This window comes from Gossypium arboreum, chromosome 8 (genome assembly GCF_025698485.1).
Source record: "Gossypium arboreum isolate Shixiya-1 chromosome 8, ASM2569848v2, whole genome shotgun sequence".
Taxonomy (NCBI): Eukaryota; Viridiplantae; Streptophyta; class Magnoliopsida; order Malvales; family Malvaceae; genus Gossypium; species Gossypium arboreum.
In genome coordinates this window covers 119,622,994-119,644,731 of record NC_069077.1, presented here as the reverse complement: position 1 = coordinate 119,644,731, position 21,738 = coordinate 119,622,994, and the positions used below count along the sequence as shown (strand labels likewise).

The following is a 21,738-nucleotide window of genomic DNA, read 5'->3' as shown; positions in this document are numbered from 1 at the left end:
AGTATTTGAATTCTACCCGGGCTAAGTCCCAAAGGCGAATATGCTTGTGACTATAATTGCGTTTGAGCCTTAGTAACGAAAATGAATTATGTATGTCCAATGATAACTGATGTATGTGTTCATGGGAAATTGAATGATATCCGGGCTAAATCCCGAAGACAATTATGCTGGAAATTTTATCCGGGTTAAGACCCGAAGGCAATTGTGCTAGTGGCTACATCCGGGCTAAGACCCGAAGGCATTCGTGCGAGACATTCTATCCGGGCTAAGACCCGAAGGCATTTGTGCACATGGTTATATCCGGTTATGTTCCGAAGAATCTTGGGCTGGAGGTGAGTGTTGGCTGCTGTAATAAATTCAATGAGTACACTCAAAAAGCCCAAAGAATGAGGTACGTTTATATGTGCATTGGAAAGTCGACATGTTTGAGCAACATTCGCTCAATCGACTAATGAATTTCAGTTATTGAATTGATTGATACTTTGTGAAATTATATAATGATGAAGTGTGAAGTAAGAATGTGTATTAATGAAATGATGCATTTGGTTATGTGAATGTATTGCTGTAATTAGAGTTGATTATATTCCTTGAGACTTACTAAGCATAAAATGCTTACTCCGTTGCTTTGGCTCTCAGTTTTCTAGATTTCGCTCGAAGCAATCGGATTTGGGATCGTTGAAGTCGAAGTCATCCACACTATCAAGCCTCCATTTTGGTATAAATTTTTGGTTGAACTTGAGATGGCATGTATAGGACTACCTCTTGTTTGTTAAATATGTTGTAATGTAAGTATGTACGGCCATGCGAAAATGGCTCGAAAAGGAAGCATGAACTTAGACTAATTGTGGTTTGTATGTATATATTTGGTGTCATGATGTGGCTATGGCTTGGAAATGGGAATGTTGGTCATATGATCAGCCATTGGCATGGTTAAAATGATCATATATGAACCTATGTATGGCAAGACTAGTTGATTCATGGAGACTACCAAATAGGTAAGACCTACCTTAAAAACAGATCCTGCCAGCTGCAGTGGCGTGAATGTGAAAAATCACCAAAATTCATAGGAATGGAATTAAATAGTGAATAAGCTATGTAAATGAACCTTGATGAGTCTATTTTCATATGGAAGAAACTAAATGGTCATAGGAGTTACAGGTTAAGAGATATTAAAGCTATTGTGAGACAGGGCCAGAATGGTTTCTGGGTTCCCTGTCGAAACTTTAAAAATTCACTATAAATTATCCAAAAAGAATTAGGAGACATACCTTATATGTACAGATTCCATTTTGAGTCTAGTTTCATTAGAAACAAACAACACCAGAATTAAAGCCCTGTACAGAGAGATATTCAAGTTATACTGCGAGAAGGTCAGAGCAGTCGATCCCTGTAACATGGGTGACTTTAACTAATAAACTGTACCAATTGGCCCGACCAAAAATCCTAGAAATAAATCCATGGATGGATATATGAGTCTAAATTCAGGGAAAATTTACAAAACCAGTTTCCGAGTTTTGAAACTCGAGATATGATTTTTAAGGCGACAGTGACGCAGTTTTCCAGCCTGACTGGAAATGTCAAATTGGTGGGCAAAACATGTGAACTTGGCTTGTTAACCCCTCGGGTCCGACACCGGCGATGGTCTCGGGTTTGGGGTGTTACAGTGTTCTAATACTAGCAATTATAAGAACAATAAATAAAATTCCAAATTTGAAATCCAGAAAATTACAGCGGCTTTACTACAACCCACATAAAATAATTTAAAGGTAATAATCAAAACTGTAACATAAACAATGTGTGTGGCTTCCTCCAAGCCCCTAGCAACCCCGATCCATCTAAGGCTGGAAATTACCTGAAAGGTTAATAAACTGGGTGAGTTTATGAAAACTCAGATGAAATCCCTACTATAAAAAGGAACAGGTCATCTAAAAGAATTAAAAGTCCGCCCCACCTTACTTACAATTTCAGTACCAATCGGGTCTTAGCCCATTACAACAGACATGACAGATGGACCTTAGCCCATTACGTAATAAGAAACATTATCGAATTGGAACCAAAATGAGAATCGAATCGAATCAATAACAAAATCGAATCGAATCAATATTAGTAATGTAATCGAATCGAATCGAATTAGGTGACGTAATCGAATCGTAATCGAATGTAATCGTAATCGAATCAGATTAGTAATGTAATCAAAATCGTAATCGAATTACGTGATAGAATCGAATCGAATGTGAATGCAATCCCAACCCAATCCAGCCGTATACACCCCCGTACCAACCTTACACCATGTGGGAGACAACTCGACCCACCCATCCGCCACACACCACGAATTTGCAAAGATGGTCGCCAGAATGAATATCGTGACAGAGTCACTAGATACAGATATTGTGGCAGAGCCACCAGAATCAGGTAATGTGGCAAACCCACCTAACAGAATACGTGGCACAAAGCCATAGATAACTGTAATAACTTCGGCACATAGCCATCAGTGACGGTAATATAACTGGCACACAGCCTTCGGTAAATATGATCGACACAGAGTCGTCAACAAATATGTTAGGCACATAGCTACAGGTAAATACGTTTGGCACGAAGCCATAGTCAAGATGGCACAAAGCCATATTTAGGTTGGCACAGAGCCATTAATAACGGGTCTATAATCGGCACGAAGCCCACAACAACGGCACACAGCCTTCGGTAGCGTGATTGGCACTTAGCCATCGATCGGTCAATAGATATTGTGACAGAGTCACCAAATACAGATATTGTGGCAGAGCCACCAGAACAGATATTTGTGGCATAGCCACCAGAACGCTTCCTCCGTACAAAATCCCAACCCATGCAACATGTCATGTATGCGTAATGTCATGCCCATATTTGAATCAAACAATTACAGATCAAGTCATTCATATCACCAACATATATTCACAATCAAATCCACAAACACACAAATCCAAGTCACCACTTGCCCACAAGGGCAAAACAGTCATTTAACACCCTAGGGGCAAAATGGTAATTTCACCCCACAAGGGTATCTCGATAATTTTACCCTATAAGGGTATTTCGGTATTTCTACCCTACAAGGGTATTTTGATAATTCTACCCTACAGGGGTAGGGCAAAACAGTCATTTAACACCCTAGGGGCAAAATGGTAATTTTACCCCACAAGGGTATCTCGGTAATTCTACCCTGTAGGGGTATTTCGGTATTTCTACCCTACAAGGGTATTTCGATAATTCTACCCTATAGGGGTATTTTGGTAATTCTATCCTATAAGGGTATTTCAGTAATTCTACCCTATAGGGGTATTTCGGAAATTCTACCCTACAAGGGTATTTCAGTAATTTCACAATCAAGGGTAAAATGGTAATTCTGTAAATCGAGGGTAAAACGATAATTTTGTAAACCGAGGTAAACCAAGAATTACAGAAATCAAGGGTAAAATAGTAATTTTACAAATCGAGGGTAAAACGGTAATTTTACAAATCGAGGGTAAAACGGTAATTTTACAAATCGAGGGTAAAACAATAGTTTTTATAAATCGAGGGTAAAACAATAATTCTATAAACTGAGGGTAAAACGGTAATTCTGTAAATCGAGGGTAAAACGGTAATTCTGTAAACTGAGGGTAAAATGGTAATTCTGTAAATTGAGGGTAAAACGGTAATTTTACAAATTGAGGGTAAAACGGTAATTCTATAAATCGAGTGTAAAATAGTAATTCTATAAACTGAGGGTAAAACGGTAATTCTGTAAATCAAGGGTAAAACGGTAATTCTGTAAATCGAGGGTAAAACGGTAATTCTGTAAATCGAGGGTAAAACGGTAATTCTATAAATTGAGGGTAAAACGGTAATTTTGTAAATCGAGTGTAAAACAATAACTTTAAAAATCGAGGGTAAAACGGTAATTCTATAAATCAAGGGTAAAACAAGATTTCAGTAATCGTGAGTACTTTTGTAATTTTACAAGTCGAGGGCATTTCAGTAATTGGTAAACTAAAGTATTCTAAACATGGATAACAATACGAATGGGCCTAAAGCCTATTCTCGGCCCAAATGGGCCACACGCTCGTGTGGCCCTTTTAGCCCAAACAGATATGCGATTCACCTAGCCTAGTCCAATATTTACTACACAATCAAACAACTTATCCAATTGGGCCCGTAGGCCCATTGGGCCCACATGGCCTCTTTCGGCCCATCGCGGTCCGAAGTAGCCATCCAACAACAAGAGTAGTGATAAATACACACCTGATTGGAGACTGGAGTTAATCCACGCTCCGAGCACTCTTAGCCGACGCCCAACCCAAACGAGCACGCCATAAAGCGAAAGGGATCAGCCAAGAAAGGTACCTTTACTCTCCTCATGGTTCTCTCTATTTAAAGCCAGCTTCCCATCCACTCTTATGTTAGCTTCCCGATGTGGGATCCCTTTAACATCAGAGTTTAAATTCAACACCAACTCTTGCCGCCCCCTTTTAGCAAAATAAATGCTCTTTGCTTGCTATGGGATTCGAACCCATGCCTCCCCTCAAATGCTCCACACGTCACTTGCCACTAAGCCATAAGGTTTTTTGTGTCACAATTTCTCCAACAATATTCTTAAAGCCTACCTACTACACCCAGGGTTTGATTCACCTTAAACCAAATTTTTTACTAGAGTCTAGGTTTAAACCCAGGACTTCTCCAACACTTCTCAACACACTTAACCACTAAAACAACCCTTCATTAACGAAATTTGCATGCACAATAGAATATTATAAGCTGCCTTCAACCGCTCCCATGCTCAAGGCCCAAAACTTCTAGGCCCAAGTTCAGGGTGTTACAACTCTACCTCCCTTAAAGAAATTTCGTCCCCGAAATTTCCATCTAACAGGGTAGTCGTGTAACATCTACCCCATTACACTATCAACACAAGACTCGATCCTACTATCACTATCACACTTCAACTAGAACTTGAAACATCTCATACATACAACACTTATTCACTGAAGTAGACACATATTTATCACACGTATATACAATTTCTATATCCAAACATCACATCCACATAAAATAAATACCAAATTTAAATTCAGACCAATATCTAAGGAATCCATAGTATTTCAATTTCTAAATAGACAAAAGTATTCATAAGACTTACGGATTCGGCGCCGGAGACTCGGTGTGCCACACTTTTTAAGAGAAATACTTCAAACAGACCACGAGGTCGAAAATAATTTTCTAAAATTCAACCTTTGAAAACCCAATTCACAGCCGAGTTGTTGCAACCCAGGCTCTGATACCACTAAATGTAACACCCCAAACCCGGCACCGAAGTTTGGCTCGAACTCACGTGTCACATTGAAGTGTTTTTCAAAACCATGTTTCCATTAAAACCCTTCCTAATAATTAAAACTTATACCCTTTTTAAACCTTGTTAGAAAACCTCAATTGAATAACATTCTTAACAACTTTGTAAAAATCTTGGTAGTTATGAAACTTACTTTAAAAACAATTGCGTTACGTGATGTTTTGAATAACGATGAGTTGCTTTGGAAAATCGTGTTCTAATACTAGCAATTATAAGAACAATAAATAAAATTCCAAATTTGAAATCTAGAAAATTACAACGGCTTTACTACAACCCACATAAAATAATTTAAAGGTAATAATCAAAACTGTAACATAAACAGTGTGTGTGGCTTCCTCCGAGCCCCTAGCAACCCCGATCCATTTAAGGCTGGAAATTACCTGAAAGGTTAATAAACGGGGTGAGTTTACGAAAACTCAGTGTGAAATCCCCTACTATAAAAAGGAACAGTTAGTCATCTAAAAGAATTAAAAGTCTGGCCCCAGCCTTACTTACAATTTCAGTACCAATCGGGTCTTAGCCCATTACAACAGACAGTACCAGATGGACCTTAGCCCATTACGTAATAAGAAACATTATCGAATTGGAACCAAAATAAGAATCGAAATCGAATCGATATGTAATCGTAATCGTAATCAATATTAGTAATGTAATCGAAATCGTAATCGAATTAGGTGACGTAATCGTAATCGTAATCGAATGTAATCGAAATCGTAATCGATATAGTAATGTAATCGTAATCGATGTAATCGTAATCGAATCGATAGTAATGTAATCGATAGTAATGTAATCGTAATCGAATTACGTGACGTAATCGTAATCGAAATGTGAATGCAATCCCAACCCAATCCAACCGTATACACCCCGTACCAACCTTACACCATGTGGGAGACAACTCGACCCACCCATCCGCTACACACCACGTAATTTGCAGCATGGTCGCCGTATCAGATATTGTGGCGAGCCACCGTAATCGATAATGTGGCAAACCCATCTAACGTAATCGTGGCACAAAGCCATAGATAATCGCAATAACTTCGCACATAGCCATCGGATGGTAATATAATCGGCGCACAACCTTCGGTAAATATGATCGACACGTAGTCGTCAACAAATATGTTAGGCACATAGCTACTGTAAATACGTTTGGCACGAAGCCATAGTCAAGATGGCACAAAGCCATATTTAGGTTGGCACAGAGCCATTAATAACGGTCTATAATCGCACGAAGCCCACAACAACGGCACACACCTTCTAGAGCGTGATCGACACTTAGCCATCGATCGGTCAGCGAGATATTGTGACAGAGTCACCAAATCTGAGATATTGTGGCGAGCCACCGTATCAGATATTTGTGGCATAGCCACCGTAACGCTTCTCCGCACAAAATCCCAACCCATGCAACATGTCATGTATGCGTAATGTCATGCCCATATTTGAATCAAACAATCACAGTCAAGTCATTCATATCACCAACATATATTCACAATCAAATCCACAAACACACAAATTAAGTCACCACTTGCCCACAAGGGCAAAATAGTCATTTAACACCCTAGGGGCAAATGGTAATTTTACCCCACAAGGGTATCTCAAGAATTCTACCCTACAGGGGTATTTTGGTATTTCTACCCTACAAGGGTATTTTGATAATTCTACCCTACAGGGGTATTTTGGTAATTCTATTCTATAAGGGTATTTCAGTAATTCTACCCTATAGGGGTATTTCAGAAATTCTACCCTACAGGGGTATTTCAGTTATTTCACAATCAAGGGTAAAACAGTAATTCAGTAAATCGAGGTAAAACGATAATTTTGTAAACCGAGAGTAAACCAAGAATTACAGAATCAAGGGTAAAACGGTAATTTTACAAATCGAGGTAAAACGGTAATTACAAATCGAGGTAAAACGGTAATTTTACAAATCGAGGTAAAACGGTAATTCTATAAATCGAGGATAAAACAGTAATTCTATAAACTGAGGGTAAAACGGTAATTACGTAAATTGAGGGTAAAACGGTAATTCAGTAAATTGAGGGTAAAACGATAATTACAGAATCGAGGGTAAAACGGTAATTTTACAAATCGAGGTAAAACGGTAATTCTATAAATCGAGGGTAAAACAAGAATTTATAAACCGAGGGTAAAATGGTAATTCAGAACCGAGGGTAAAGCAGTAATTCAGAATCGAGGGTAAAACGGTAATTACAGAAACCGAGGGTAAAACGGTAATTACAGAAATCGAGGTAAAACGGTAATTCAGAAATCGAGGGTAAAACGGTAATTCAGTAAATCGGAGTACTTTGGTAATTTTACAAGTCGAGGGCATTTCAAGAATTGGTAAACTAAAGTATTCTAAACATGGATAACAATACGAATCAGCCTAAAGCCTATTCTCATTAAATGGGCCCACACTCGTGTAGCCCTTTTAGCCCAAACAGATATGCGATTCACCTAGCCTAGTCCAATATTTACTACACAATCAAACAACTTATCCAATTGGGCCGTGAGGCCCATTGGGCCCATATGGCCCTTTTTACCCATCGCGTCCAAGTAGCCATCCAACAACAAGAGTAGTGATAAATACACACCGATTGGAGACCGAGTTAATCCACGCCTGAGCACTCTTAGCCGACGCCCAACCCAAACGAGCACGCCATAAAGAGAAAGGGATCAGCCAAGAAAGGTACCTTTACTCTCCTCATGGTTCTCTCTATTTAAAGCCAGCTTCCTATCCACTCTTATGTTAGCTTCTCGATGTGGGATCCCTCTAACATCAGAGTTTAAATTCAACACCAACTCTTGCCGCCCCCTGTTAGCAAAATAAATGCTCTTTGCTTGCCATGGGATTCGAGCCCATGCCTCCCCTCAAATGCTCCACACGCCACTTGCCACTATGCCATAAGGTTTTTTGTGTCACAATTTCTCCAACAATATTCTTAAGGCCTACCTACTACACCTAGGGTTTGATTCACCTTAAACCAAATTTTTTGCTAGAGTCCAGGTTTAAACCCAGGACTTCTCCAACACTTCTCAACACACTTAACCACTAAACAAGCCTTCATTAACGAAATTTGCATGCACAACAGAATATTATAAGCTGCCTTCAATCGCTCCCATGCTCAAGGCCCAAAACTTCTGGGCCCAAATTCAGGGTGTTACATTTTCATAGAGATTTTAGCAATTAAATCCTCTTAAAGAGCCCTTGGTCGGCCACCTTGGAGAGCTATCAGCAAAGTAGCAAAGTGAAGAAGCGAATGAGCCTCGTCAGTCAGGGTTTTAGGTGACAGAGACTTTGATTTGGCTTTAATCTTTCTTTTCTTTAATTTAATCTAAAAAGTTTGCTATGTGTTTGGAACACCCCTATAACCCATGTCCGTCGCCGGAGTGGGTTATGAAGAGTTACTAATCCCAAAATTTAATATTTTAAAAACATACGCAATAATAATAATATATATATATATATGCATCGCCAAACTCAGTTAAAGATTGAGATTCAAACTTGTATCGACATTCAAAAGTAGCCATATTCACATGGCTTATATACAAATACATCTCGAAATATCATTCACTTAAGTCTATTCCATACATGCCATACTAACTCCAAAACATAGTAGTACCCCAAAATGATAGATAGTGTGATGAGTAGCTGACGATCCCCTTTCCGAGTAGGTAACTGGAATCAACAATCTATAAAACAGAGAACGTAATAAACAGAGTAAGCTTTCATAAGCTTAGTAAGTTTTAAGCATCACAAATAATTAAAACTTATCGAAATTCAAAACATTCATTTAAACAGACTTATTCTCAATTCAAATTGCTTCATGGCCGAATACACATAAACATAAACATAGATTCTCAGCACATATTTTTCTTTTACTAAAAGTTCATGCGATGCATTTAAATCAAATAATCTCATATAATAACAACATTTGACCGAATAGGTCATTGTTTTACTCTTAGATATAACAATCATTCACACTTAAGTATCATTCTTTGATACTAATAATTCACAAAATCATTAACTGAATGTACATGAGTACATAAAGAAATTTTAACATATAATTCATATACAAATATACCATGACCGATTAAATCATTCTCATATTCGCAAATATAACCATCCATCATATTTATATATATATTCTTCTTTGATGCTAATGATTCACTTCGAAATCAATTCACCGATGAGTAAGTAATACGTACCTGAACATATTAAATGTATAATACTTACTCAACGATGGTTTACTACGAACATTCAATATCGTAATCTTACTTAACTTACTGGCATTAAGCCCATCGTGTCTTAGGACTTGAAACCAATTACGGCACAAGCTGCGAGAATTTAAACCCGTATAATACCAAATCGAAGCCTACGGGACTTTAGCCCGGACATATTTCCAGCACGTAGCCTGCGGACCTTAAGTCCGGATATAATTCCAGCACATAGCCTGCGGACCCTAAGTCCGGATATAATTCCAGCACATAGCCTACGGACCCTAAGTCCAGATATAATTCCAGCACATAGCCTGTGGACCCTAAGTCTGGATATAATTCCAGCACATAGCCTGCGGACCCTAAGTCCGGATACACATCAAATATCATGCATATTTAATCATATATTAACATAACTTATTCAACTTATCACATTAGTAGTCATTTGCTACGTTCGGATATAAGCTCCATATGAATACCATCATTTACATTTCGATTCGAAAGTCATACATAAATATCACATATCCATTTCACCATTCAAACTTAACACATAGTGACCATTCGACTATAAGTCATATACATAAATTATTTATCACACAACTTAATTCAAGTAGAACCAAAAGGTCACAATTCATCTAATATACACATATCAAGGCATCATCAATTATATACTAAAGGTGACTACTCAAAACTTACCTCGAATATTTTCGAATAGTCTCGGATCGGCTATTCAACTACTTTCTTTTTTCCCTTGTCCAACCTTGGTTCTCTATGCTCTTGAGCTTAAATTCAACAATTTTAAACTAGTCATTATTCGACTATTCAAGCATTACTTTCAGAATATAATATATATATATACGAATTTACACATATAGATCATAGTAAGTTTAAAATAAAATATTAAGCAACTCGTTAACAAATTTTTATCAATATTTATCACATAATCACAAATTCACAATAAGCTGTCTTCCTGAGCAACAGTCACTAAATTATTTATAATTGGAGCTACGAAACTCAAAATCAATTTCTGTAAAATTTCCCTGAAAGTAGACTCATAGATATTTTATCCATAAAATTTTCAGAATTTTTATCTTGGCCAATAAATACCAGATTTTTCTTAAAGTTTCCCCTGTTTCACTGTTTGACTAATCTGACCACTCTTCACTACGAATCAAATTTCTCATTGTACAGAATTCAAAACATGTACTCATTTATTTCATTTGAAACTAGACTCATCAAGGAGTCTAAGCATATAAACACCATCATATAACCATTTTTTTTACAATTTATCATGATTTTATAAATACAGAATAGGGGATCTAGAAGTCATTTTGACCTTGTCCTACATCACTTCAAATATCTCATTATCGGAAATTCTTTTGCTTTTACAGTTTCTTTTATAGAAAATAGACTCATTAAGATTTAATTACATAATTTATTCAGCTTCTAACTTAACTCCCACAATTTATGGTGATTTTCCAAAATCACGTTACTGTTGCTGTCCCAAGCAGATTTATTACCAATTCATTCTTTCACACATTCTTTGCATGCATGTTATTTAAACATGCATATCACCAATCAATCATCACATATCTATAATTTCACTTAAGCATAATCTCTATTTAATCATTCTAAAACATTCAACATTCAAAAATTTAAACACAAAAATTCATAGCCGAATGTTATTTAACTTAAGCTACCATTATATTTTTACTTATCACTTCATACCATATTATCAAAATGAACTAATTATACTTATATAAATACTATCAAAGTCGAAACTTATGCATAACATTATTCAAGATTTATGCCCTTAAAAATTCATTTACAAGCCGAACCTCTTGATATGAAAACCTCTAATTATTTCATTCAATCACCCAACGTCATTTGCTCACATTTAACACTTGAAAACAAATTATTTGTTCAAGTAATTTAACAAGTCCAAGTTCATCCATTTCACATGTAAATACTAACAATTAAGTATTATCTAGCTCAAACTTCATTAAACTATAAGAACAACAATCTATCCCCTTCAATTTCTCCCATGGCCGAATGCTCAATACACCACACAACTCAAAATTTTGTCATGGGCTAAGTAAGAAACTTAATACCTAACTTAAAATATGCTAAAAATCCAAGAACTAACATGAATTACTTACCTTATTCAAGACTATAAAGGAGTAGCCGAATGCTTGTTTCCCCTCCTTTCTCTTCTTAGAATTTTCGGCCAAAGAAATCAAAAAGATGAACACTTTTCTTTCTTTTCTTTGTTTTATTCACTTCATTAATTTAACACAATTTTTTATTACATGTTTCTTACCACTATTTAATATAATAATATTAACCCATGCATATAATGCCCATAAGTATGAGCTTGGCCGGCCACTATTGTCAAAAAGAGATATTTGACATGCAAGTCCCATCTTTTTATAACATGCATTAATAGACCACTTTTAAATTTAGCTATCACATTTCACAATTGTCTCACATAAGTCCTATTTAATAATTTCACATACAAATGACAAAATTAGAGCATGAAACTTTCACATATGCATGTACACATATAATAAGCATAGAATATAACAATTAATTATTTTTATGACTCGATTTTGTGGTCCCGAAACCACTTCCCGGCTAGGGTCAAATTAGGGCTGTCACAGTGTTCTTTTTTCTTGTTTACAACAATGTTAGCTTAATTTTATTTATGCTAGGATGATTGCTTTGATTAAATAATATTTATTTGATTCATGCTTATAATGTTTGTGCTTCAATCAATCATGTTTTCAATTAAAATCAAGTCTATATTTCATTCATACATGATTGAAATGCACCTGAATTAGCTAAGTGATCCTAACCAGACGATGGCTAGTGAACACATAATTGAAATGTGCATGCTCAATTTAGATCCTAACTCTATTTGCAGGTTGCATAACAACTCTAACCAAGATCTATTATCTGCATAGTTTTTAGATTTGTGTGATTAAACTATTTGAAACCTAACACGTCCCTGTTACCTCACATGAATGCTAAGAAACCCTTAGTAAATAAGGATTAGTAAAATGCGTATTTACTAAGTAAAGGATTCTGAAATGACCTAATGTGGTTTCCAAACTCATGAAAGATCGAGTTGCCATGGAATGTTTTTCCGAATGTTATTAAGCATGTTGATAATAAATTGAGTTTAATTAAAGTAATTGCCCTAGTTTATTTATGTTATAATTGTTGCGAATTGTGTTTAATTTTTTTTAAATCTATTCCATTAATATAGTTTGCATACTTAGGATAATTTTCTTAGGGATCATTGCATTTAGTTTAAAATATTTAATTTTAATCATCACTTCTCAACTATATTGTGTTTTTATTTACCAAGTTGTTAGTATAATTATACAATTAAGTGATTTAACACAAACACAATCCATGTGGTGATGATAACTCAGTACTTACTTATTACTTGATAACGACTGTGTTCACTTGCACAAGCCTACGCGTTATAAGTTTTCGGCATTTTGCCTGGGATTGTTAACTGTTGCCATAATCATTTTTTTTTGTAAAATTATTTACTTCCAATTTGGTTTATTTCTAACATTACTAACTTATTCATTTTAAGTTTGTTATTTTCTTCTCAGGTGTTTAAGAGCATAGATTGAATTATCGATTTAGTCCCTATAGACCCTAAAATTGAGCGAACTTTTAGACAAAGAAGATGTGAACGAACAACCCAAAGACAAGTTGAGATGGACCTTGGAAATCAGAATCAAGACCAAGGTAATGAAGCCAATCGTGTACGAAATCCCATCCTCATTGCTGATGATAGGGATCGATGCATCAAACAATATGCTGTGCCACTTTTTAGTGAGTTAAATCCAGGAATTAGAAGGCCAGATATTGAGGCAACCCAATTTGAATTGAAACCAGTAATGTTTCAAATGCTCCAAACGGTGGGCCGATTCAGTGGTATGCCCACGGAAGATCCACATCTCCACCTTCGATTGTTTATGGAGGTGAGTGATTCATTCAAGACAGCTAGTGTGACTGAAGCACACTGAGGTTGAAGTTGTTCCCGTACTCGTTGCGAGATTAAGCACGAGCATAGCTCAATTCATTTCCACCAAGTTCTATATCTACATGGCAAGAATTAGCAAATAGATTTTTGATGAAGTATTTCCCGCCTAGCAAAAACGCTAAGTTGAGGAACAAGATCACAACTTTCCAACAATTGGATGATGAGTCTTTGTATGAGGCTTAGGAGCGATTCAAGGAGTTACTTTGTAAGTGTCCTCATTATGGGATTCCTCATTGTGTCTAGTTGGAGACATTCTATAATGGTCTTAATGCACATACAAGATTGACGGTAACTGCTTCTATGAATGGTGCAATTTTCTTTAAGTCTTATAATGAGGCTTATGAGATCATTGAGAGGATCATGAGTAATAACTATCAATGGCCAACAAATCGAACAACTTCAGGAAGATGTATAGCTAGAGTTCATGAAGTTGACACCCTCACTTCATTATCAGCTTAAGTATCGTCTATTTTCTCTATGCTAAAACAGTTTACCGCTAATGGTGCTAATAATTTTGCAGCTCAGCCTCTAAGTCTGCTTGAAGTAGTTTCTTGTGTGTACTGTGGGAAAGGTCATTCTTTTGAGAATTATCCTTCAAATCTCGAGTTAGTGTACTATGTGGGGAACCAACATCAAAATAGGAGTGCACAAGGACCCCAGTCCAACTTCTACAATCCTTCATGGCGTAATCATCCTAACTTTTCTTGGAGGAGCCAAGGAAATGGACCAAACAACAGCTTATTGCAGCATAGACCCAACCAATCTCAAGGGTTTAATCAGTAAGCTCCAAAACCACCTCAAGCTGAGGTGTTAAACAATTTGGAAAACTTTTTGGAAGTATATATGGCAAAGAATGACGCTTTGATCCAAAGCCAAGCAGCAACATTGAAAAATTTGGAAAACCAAATGGGTTAGTTAGCTAGGAGCTTTGTAATAGACCGCAAGGAACCTTACCGAGCAATATTAAAAATCCAAGAAATTTGGGTAAAGAACATATCAAGGCAGTGACATTGTGAAGGGGTAAAATTCTGGAACCCCGATTGATTGATGTCGAAGATAAGCCCATTGATAAAAATCAACCAGCTGTTGAAATTCCTATACCAAAAGAGTCAGAATCTGCAAAGACTAACAAGGTAAATCCTACCTTAGTGAATTTAGATACTTTAACATATTCTTTGGATGTAGATTTACCTACTCAGAAGAGTTATCCGATTCAACCAAAAGTTCCACCACCTCTATATCCACAAAGATTGTAGCAACACAAGAAGAAATAGGAGGTGCAATTCAAAAGGTTTTTGGATGTTTTGAAGCAGTTACACATCAATATTCGATCGGTGGAGGCTTTAGAACAAATGCCAAATTATGTGAAGTTTATGAAGGATATACTATCCAAGAAGAAATGACTGAGTGGGTATGAGACTGTTGCCTTGACAAAGGAGTGCAGTGCATTCTTGCAGAACAAACTACCACCAAAATTGAAAGACATATGAAGCTTTACTATACACTGTAACATTGGTGAATCTTACTGTGGTAAAGCTTTGTGTGATTTAGGAGCGAGTATCAACTTGATGCCTAAGTCTATTTTCAAGATGCTAGGGATGGTGAAGTAAGTCCTACAATTGTAATGCTAGCAGATTGATCTTTAGCATACCCCGAGGGAAAGATCGAGGATATTTTGGTAAGAGTAGATAAATTTATTTTTCTAGCTGATTTCATTATCTTAGATTTTGAAGCAGATAAGGAAGTGCTAATCATCTTTGGGAGACCTTTCTTAGCCACGAGAAGAACATTAATTGATGTGCAGAAAGGTGAACTCACCATGCGAGTTCAAGACGATCAGGTAACCTTTAAAATTCTTAAAGTGATGAAATTTCCCGATACGACAGAAGAGTGTTTAGTTATAGAAGTGATAGAAAACTTGGTTTCTATAAAAAGAAATTTTGAAGATCCATTGGAGAAAGCCTTAGATCTTGACCCTTTAGAGGATAAAAAAGGTGAAGAAAACATGGCTTTGATGGAAGCCAATCCGAGGAATTTTATTCAACCCACAAGGTTTGAACCGTTGGAGTTAGAAGTCAGAGAATTTGTGCAACCCAAGTTGTCAATTGAAAAACCACCTAAACTCGAACTAAAGGTACTTACTTCCCATTTGAAATACATTTATTCAGGTGACTGTTCTACTTTGCCGGTGATTATTTTAGTAGAATTGACGAAAGATCAAAAAGAGCAACCAATTGCTGTTCTAAAGAAATTTAAGAAAGCAATTCGTTGAACCATAGCTGATATTCGAGGTATAAGCCCTTCTTTTTGCATGCATAAAATTATTTCAGAAGAAGGTGAAAGAGCTCAAATTGATGGGCAAAGGAGGCTTAATCCTATTATGAAAGAAGTTGTGAGAAAGAAAGTGATCAAATGGTTAAATGCAGGAATCATTTATCCTATTTTAGATAGTTCGTGGGTAAGTCCAGTGCAGTGTGTGTCGAAGAAAGGTGGAATCATGATTGTTAAAAATGAGCGTAACGAGTTGATTCCAATGAGAACCGTTACTGGTTGGAGAGTCTGTATTGATTACAAAAAGTTGAATAAAGCCACTCGAAAGGACCATTTTCTGTTGCCTTTTATGGATTAGATGTGAGATCGATTGGCAGGTAATGCATTCTATTGTTTTTTAGATAGCTATTTGGGATATAACCAAATAGTTGTAGCTTTGGAGGACCAACATAAAGCAACCTTTACTTGTCCATACGGTACATTTGCTTTTAGGTGAATGCCTTTTAGTTTATGCAATAGACGTACAACATTTCAACGATGCATGATGGCAATATTCACTGATATGGTTGAAAATTTTGTGAAGGTTTTCATGGATGATTTTTCTATTTTTGGTAACACTTATGATATTTATTTAAGTAATTTGGCTAAGGTACTGAAGAGATACGAAAAGATGAATCTTGTCTTTAACTAGGAAAAATGCCATTTTATGGTTAAAGAAGAGATTGTCTTAGGGCATAAAATCTCAAAGAGAGGAATTGAAGTCGATAAAGCAAAGGTGAACGCAATTGAAAGATTACCGACCCCAATTAATGTGAAAGGAGTTAGAAGTTTCTTAGGCCATGCCAATTTTTACCGAAGGTTTATCAAAGATTTCTCAAAAATTTCTAAATCGTTGTGTTTATTTTTAGAGAAAGATACAGTGTTTGATTTCAACAAAGCATGTTTGGAAGCTTTTGAAGATCTGAAAAAATGGTTAATCTCAGCCCCAATAATCGTTACACCTGATTGGAGCTCACCTTTTGAGTTGATGTGTGATGCAAGTGATTATGTCGTTGGAGCTGTAATGGGTCAAAGAAGAAACAAAGTGTTTTACCCTATTTACTATGCAAGTAGAACTTTGACAGGAGCCCAACTCAATTATATAGTATCGAAAAAAGAACTCTTTGCTATAGTTTTTGCTTTTGAAAAATTCCGCTCATATCTTATAGGTACCAAAGTTATAATATTTACTAACCATGAGGCCATTAAATACTTGCTCACGAAGAAAGATGCGAAACTGAGGCTAATTCGTTTGATACTTTTACTCCAAGAATTTGACCTTGAGATCCAAGACAGAAAAGGTATGGAAAATCAAATAGCTAATCATCTATTGAGGTTGGAGCAAGATGAGGTAACTCAATCATGTGTACCTATCAACGAGAATTTTTTAGATGAACACTTATTTGAGGTAAGTCGAATTCATGAAACATCTTGGTTTGTTGATTTTGCCAATCATCTTGCATGTGGAATAATTCCTCGAGAAATGGCATACCAACAAAAGAAAAAATTCATTCATGATAGTTGGTATTATTTTTGGGAGTATCCGTTTTTGTTTAAACAGTGTGCAGATAATATAATCCGAAAGTGTGTAGCTAAAAGTGAGATTGCTAAGATTTTGTATCATTGCCATTCATCTCCAAGTGGGAGACACTTTGGTGGTTCACGGACTGCAGCAAAGATTTTGAAAGTAGGTTTCTTTTGGCCTACACTATTTAGAAATGCTTATACTTATGTGAAGAACTGTGATAAATGCCAAAGGACCGGAAATATATCAAGGAGAAATAAGATGCCCTTGACAAACATTTTAGAGATTGAATTGTTCGACGTATGGGGCATTGACTTCTTAGGCCCGTTTTCTTCTTCATATGGGAACAAATACATTTTAGTTGCTGTGGACTATGTGTCCAAGTGGGTTGAAGTTGAAGCATACCCTACAAATGATGCTAAGGTAGTCATGCGATTCCTACATAAGCATGTGTTTAAACAATTTGGGACACCAAGAGCTATTATTAGTGATGAAGGTTCTCACTTTGTGAACAAATGGCTTAAGTGGTTTTTTGAAAAATATGATGTAAAGCACAAGATTGCTACTACCCATCACCCCTAACTTAATGAGCAAGTTGAAAGAGTGAACCATGAAATCAAAGGTATCCTTGAAAAAGTAGTACTCTCTAGCAAAAGAGATTGGTCTCGAAGGCTCGATGATGCATTATGGGCCTATCGAACAACATTTAAGACAACGTTAAGAATAACTCCTTATCGGTTAGTTTTTGGAAAGGCATGTCATTTGCTATTAGAGTTGGAGAATAGAGCTCACTGGGCTTTGAAGCAGTTGAACTTTGATCTTAAGCAAGCTGGTGAGAGAAGGATGTTACAACTTGATGAGTTGGAAGAGCTGAGGTTGTTTTCCTATGAGAATGCCAAAATGTGTAAAAAAAGACCAAAGAGATGGCATGATAGTCATATACAACCTGGCGAGTTTAAAGAAGGTTAGAAGGTTTTGTTGTTTAATTCAAGGTTGAACTTATTTCTTGGGAAGCTTAAATCCTGATGGAAAGGACCCTATACTATCTACCAAGTTTATCCTTATGTAGTTATTGAATTATACAACAATTAAGGAGGTACGTTTAAAGTTAATGGTCAACATCTCAAACTCTATTGGGATGGTGAAGTTGAGCGAGTTAAATCCTTGTTCAAATTAACAGACCCTTGATTTTTCATGAACTCATTTTTTAAATAAATAAATAATTAGAACTTGTTTTCTTAACTTATTACATTTAATTAATTCTGTCTAAGGAGATTGGAACCTAGGCGGGACCGCTGTGATCCTTCCAACCTTTCCTGGGAATTAATTTAATGTAATTGTTTAAAGAAGAAATTTTCTAATTAAGATTTAAAAATTTTTAAGTTTCATTTGTTCTATTTAAATTTTAAATTTTTATGTTAATAAAGGGGGTCAAATTTGGCCCAAGTACTAATTACTTTTTTTGAGTAAGTTGTAGATACAGTCTGAGTTTAAGGCCTAAAATAGCAAAAAAGAGGGAAAAAAATCCATACTTTGCCGCCACTCTCATTACTTGCCGCCCAAGTAACCCTAATTTAGCTAAATTTTTGTTACATGTTGCCCTAATTCTTCCCTATATAAACCCTTCTCCATTCTACTAATTTTCATATCCCTCAAAGCAATTTGCTTAACCACTAAAAAAATCCCTAAATCTTTCTTTTTCTACCATAAACCTCAAATCTCGAAAAAAACCCTAGTTCTCTTTCTTTTTTGTCGAAACCATCTACTATTGCCGGAAGAAGATTGTCGAAGCGTCGTCGTTGCTACCATAGATCACCGTTGTCACTGCCACACACTGTCGTTGCTGTCACACGTCATTGTCACCGTCGTTGCTGTCGCACGTCGTTGTCACTGCCATTGCTATCGCACGTTGTTGTCACCACCTCACATTGCATTGGCTGTCACACACTGTCGTTGCTGCCATACTATTCTTGCCTCCGCAAGATTTTTTTCATAGAAAGTCTTTACCACTTTACTGATTTCTTTTTCCCCCTTATGCAGAAACTTTTCCAGTTTTCAAGAAAAGATACCATGTCTTGTAAAAGAACTAGATCTTCAAAGACTACTCCTGAAAACCCAATTTTGATCGATGAAAAAGTGAAAGAGAGATTTGATTCAATCTTCAAGCATCAACCTATGATGCCGGAAAAAAGTTTTAACTTGAAGAGTCATGATTTGATGGTTGTTCCTATACCGATTAGGGAGAAAATCAATGCTCTCAAGTGGAAACGATTTTGTGATGCTCATTCACTTTCCAATGATGAACTAGTTTGAGAATTCTATGCTAGTTTCACTATACAAGATGCTACTGAGGTCATTGTTCGAAAGAAAAATGTACCTCTTATTTCTAAGTCCATCAATAATCTGTTTTGTAACGCCCGAAATCCTAAAAACCCTTGTTAAAATTATTTTTGCGTGTTTGTGGCATGGATGTATGGTTGCCTTAGTGGTTTGGTGCTTTGGGAGTGTATGGGAAGTCATGGGTTCAAGCCTTCGCATAGAGCAAAATTTTGTTTTTTTAAGTTAAAACCGCCTTAGTCAGTATGGTTATATGTAGAACTTGTCAAAAGCCTGACAAAGAAAGCATGTTAGCCTAGTGGTAAGTAGCGTGTGGAGTGTGCAAGGAGTTTGAGGTTCGAATCCCTGCTTGTGCAAAGGGAGATTATTTTTATTGTTTGCCTTGGGATGTAGTTGTGTTTGACTGAAACACTGATGAGTGAAGGGGAGTTTGAATTAGTCATTGAGGGATTGTAGGAGAGAGTTGAGGAGAGATATGAGCAGAGTTTTTAGGAGTGAATTAGGGGATTTTGAAGTTGTGGGGAGTTGGTGCCGAATGAGGACTCTGGGCACTCAAGATTTCGGCTAGGGGTTATGTTTCTCATTTGGTCAATTTTGTATTCTTGTTCTCCCTTTTTTCGCTTTGGGTTTTTTTTTTCACTTTTGCTGAGTAGTCGTTTTCTGCTAGGGGTTTTGGAGGTACTTTTCTATCTCATGTTGACTTTTCACGACAATGTTGTACTAATCGACTGTCTCCTCTCCTTATCTATTTTCGAGTTTGGATATTGATTCTCAGACCGATTGTTTCCCCTCTTCCCTTTGACTTTCTTTACTTTTCTACTCTGTTGGCCTAACATTAGATCCTTTGTTCTTCAAAGTCGAACACCTTGTTCCACTTTCTTTCCTTCTTCTCTTGGTCGAATAGTTCTTGATCGAATACCTCTCTTCAATTCGGGCGACCTCTAAGTTTGAGTATTGGCTGACTATTGGTTAGTCTTCTTCTAGGGAAATGTCAATTTCTCTTTCTGTAGGCTGAATGTACCCTTCTCACGCATTCTCTTCTCCACCTTATTGATTGACTTGTAACCTTATGATTTTGCCGAATGTTCAATAAGTAAGGTGTTGGGTCCATTGCTCTTCCTTTTACAAGTGATCCTTTCATTCACGGTGAATACTTTAAGTCTTAGATAAATATGTTGGATTATAGATTCTTATGAATCGGTTAACTGTTTCGTGTGAAGGTTAAAGCTTTGGAGAGAATACGTTGGATGGATCAGAGTGGGTTCAGCGATTGTTCAATTGGTAAGTGGAAATGAATTGGTTAAGGTATTTTCAATATTATGATTTTGGATTAACCACGGTTTTGGACTGATGGTGGGTTGTCGTGAATCATAGGTGCTTTGTTCTCAGAAGCATTGCGGCCACAGTTTCATAACAGGTGTGTGTGTGTGCATTACTGCCATTGGATGTGAAACCGGAAAAAGCCAAAAAGTCGAAAAGTAAACAGTTGACACCACTCGAGAGTGTGACCCCCTGTATGGTAGGCCGTGTGATAAAACATGGCCATGTGGTCGATGAGATGGCCATGAGCGTTTTCATGGACTAAAATGATATTGGGCCATTTTGGGCTGAGTTGGGTCAGGTAGGCCCAATGGGCCTGTAGGCCCCACACGGGAAAGTTGCACAAAAGTGTGGTAGTTAGTAGGCCAGGCTTTGTAAACCACATGGCTAAGGCCATGTCTGGGCTATGTGGGCTACACGGGTGTGTGGGCCTGTAAGGGCCAGCGATATGGGTTTTGGGCCCATTATCACTGATTGACCGTTATGGTTGCAAAGGTCGCCCAAGACGACTGTGGACCTACTGTTGGACTGGTAAATATACCTGGGCCCTTATTTTGGTAAGATGACTATTTTACCCCTATGTGATGTATGACTGTTTGAGCATGCCATTTT

General features: G+C 36.8%; 1 long non-coding RNA gene and 1 other non-coding gene across 2 annotated transcripts; both read right to left on the bottom strand.

Annotated features, from left to right (window-relative positions):
• Positions 1-1,681: 1,681 nt before the first annotated feature.
• Positions 1,682-4,531, bottom strand: LOC128296492 (uncharacterized). Its single transcript, XR_008287098.1, has 2 exons — positions 4,255-4,531; positions 1,682-1,852 (listed from the first exon to the last, which is right to left on the bottom strand). It is a non-coding gene; the product is annotated as an uncharacterized LOC128296492 (long non-coding RNA).
• A 9,223-nt stretch (positions 4,532-13,754) lies between these two features.
• On the bottom strand, positions 13,755-13,861 carry LOC128280043 (small nucleolar RNA R71). The gene has a single exon (XR_008270225.1). It is a non-coding gene; the product is annotated as a small nucleolar RNA R71 (small nucleolar RNA).
• Positions 13,862-21,738: the final 7,877 nt, after the last annotated feature.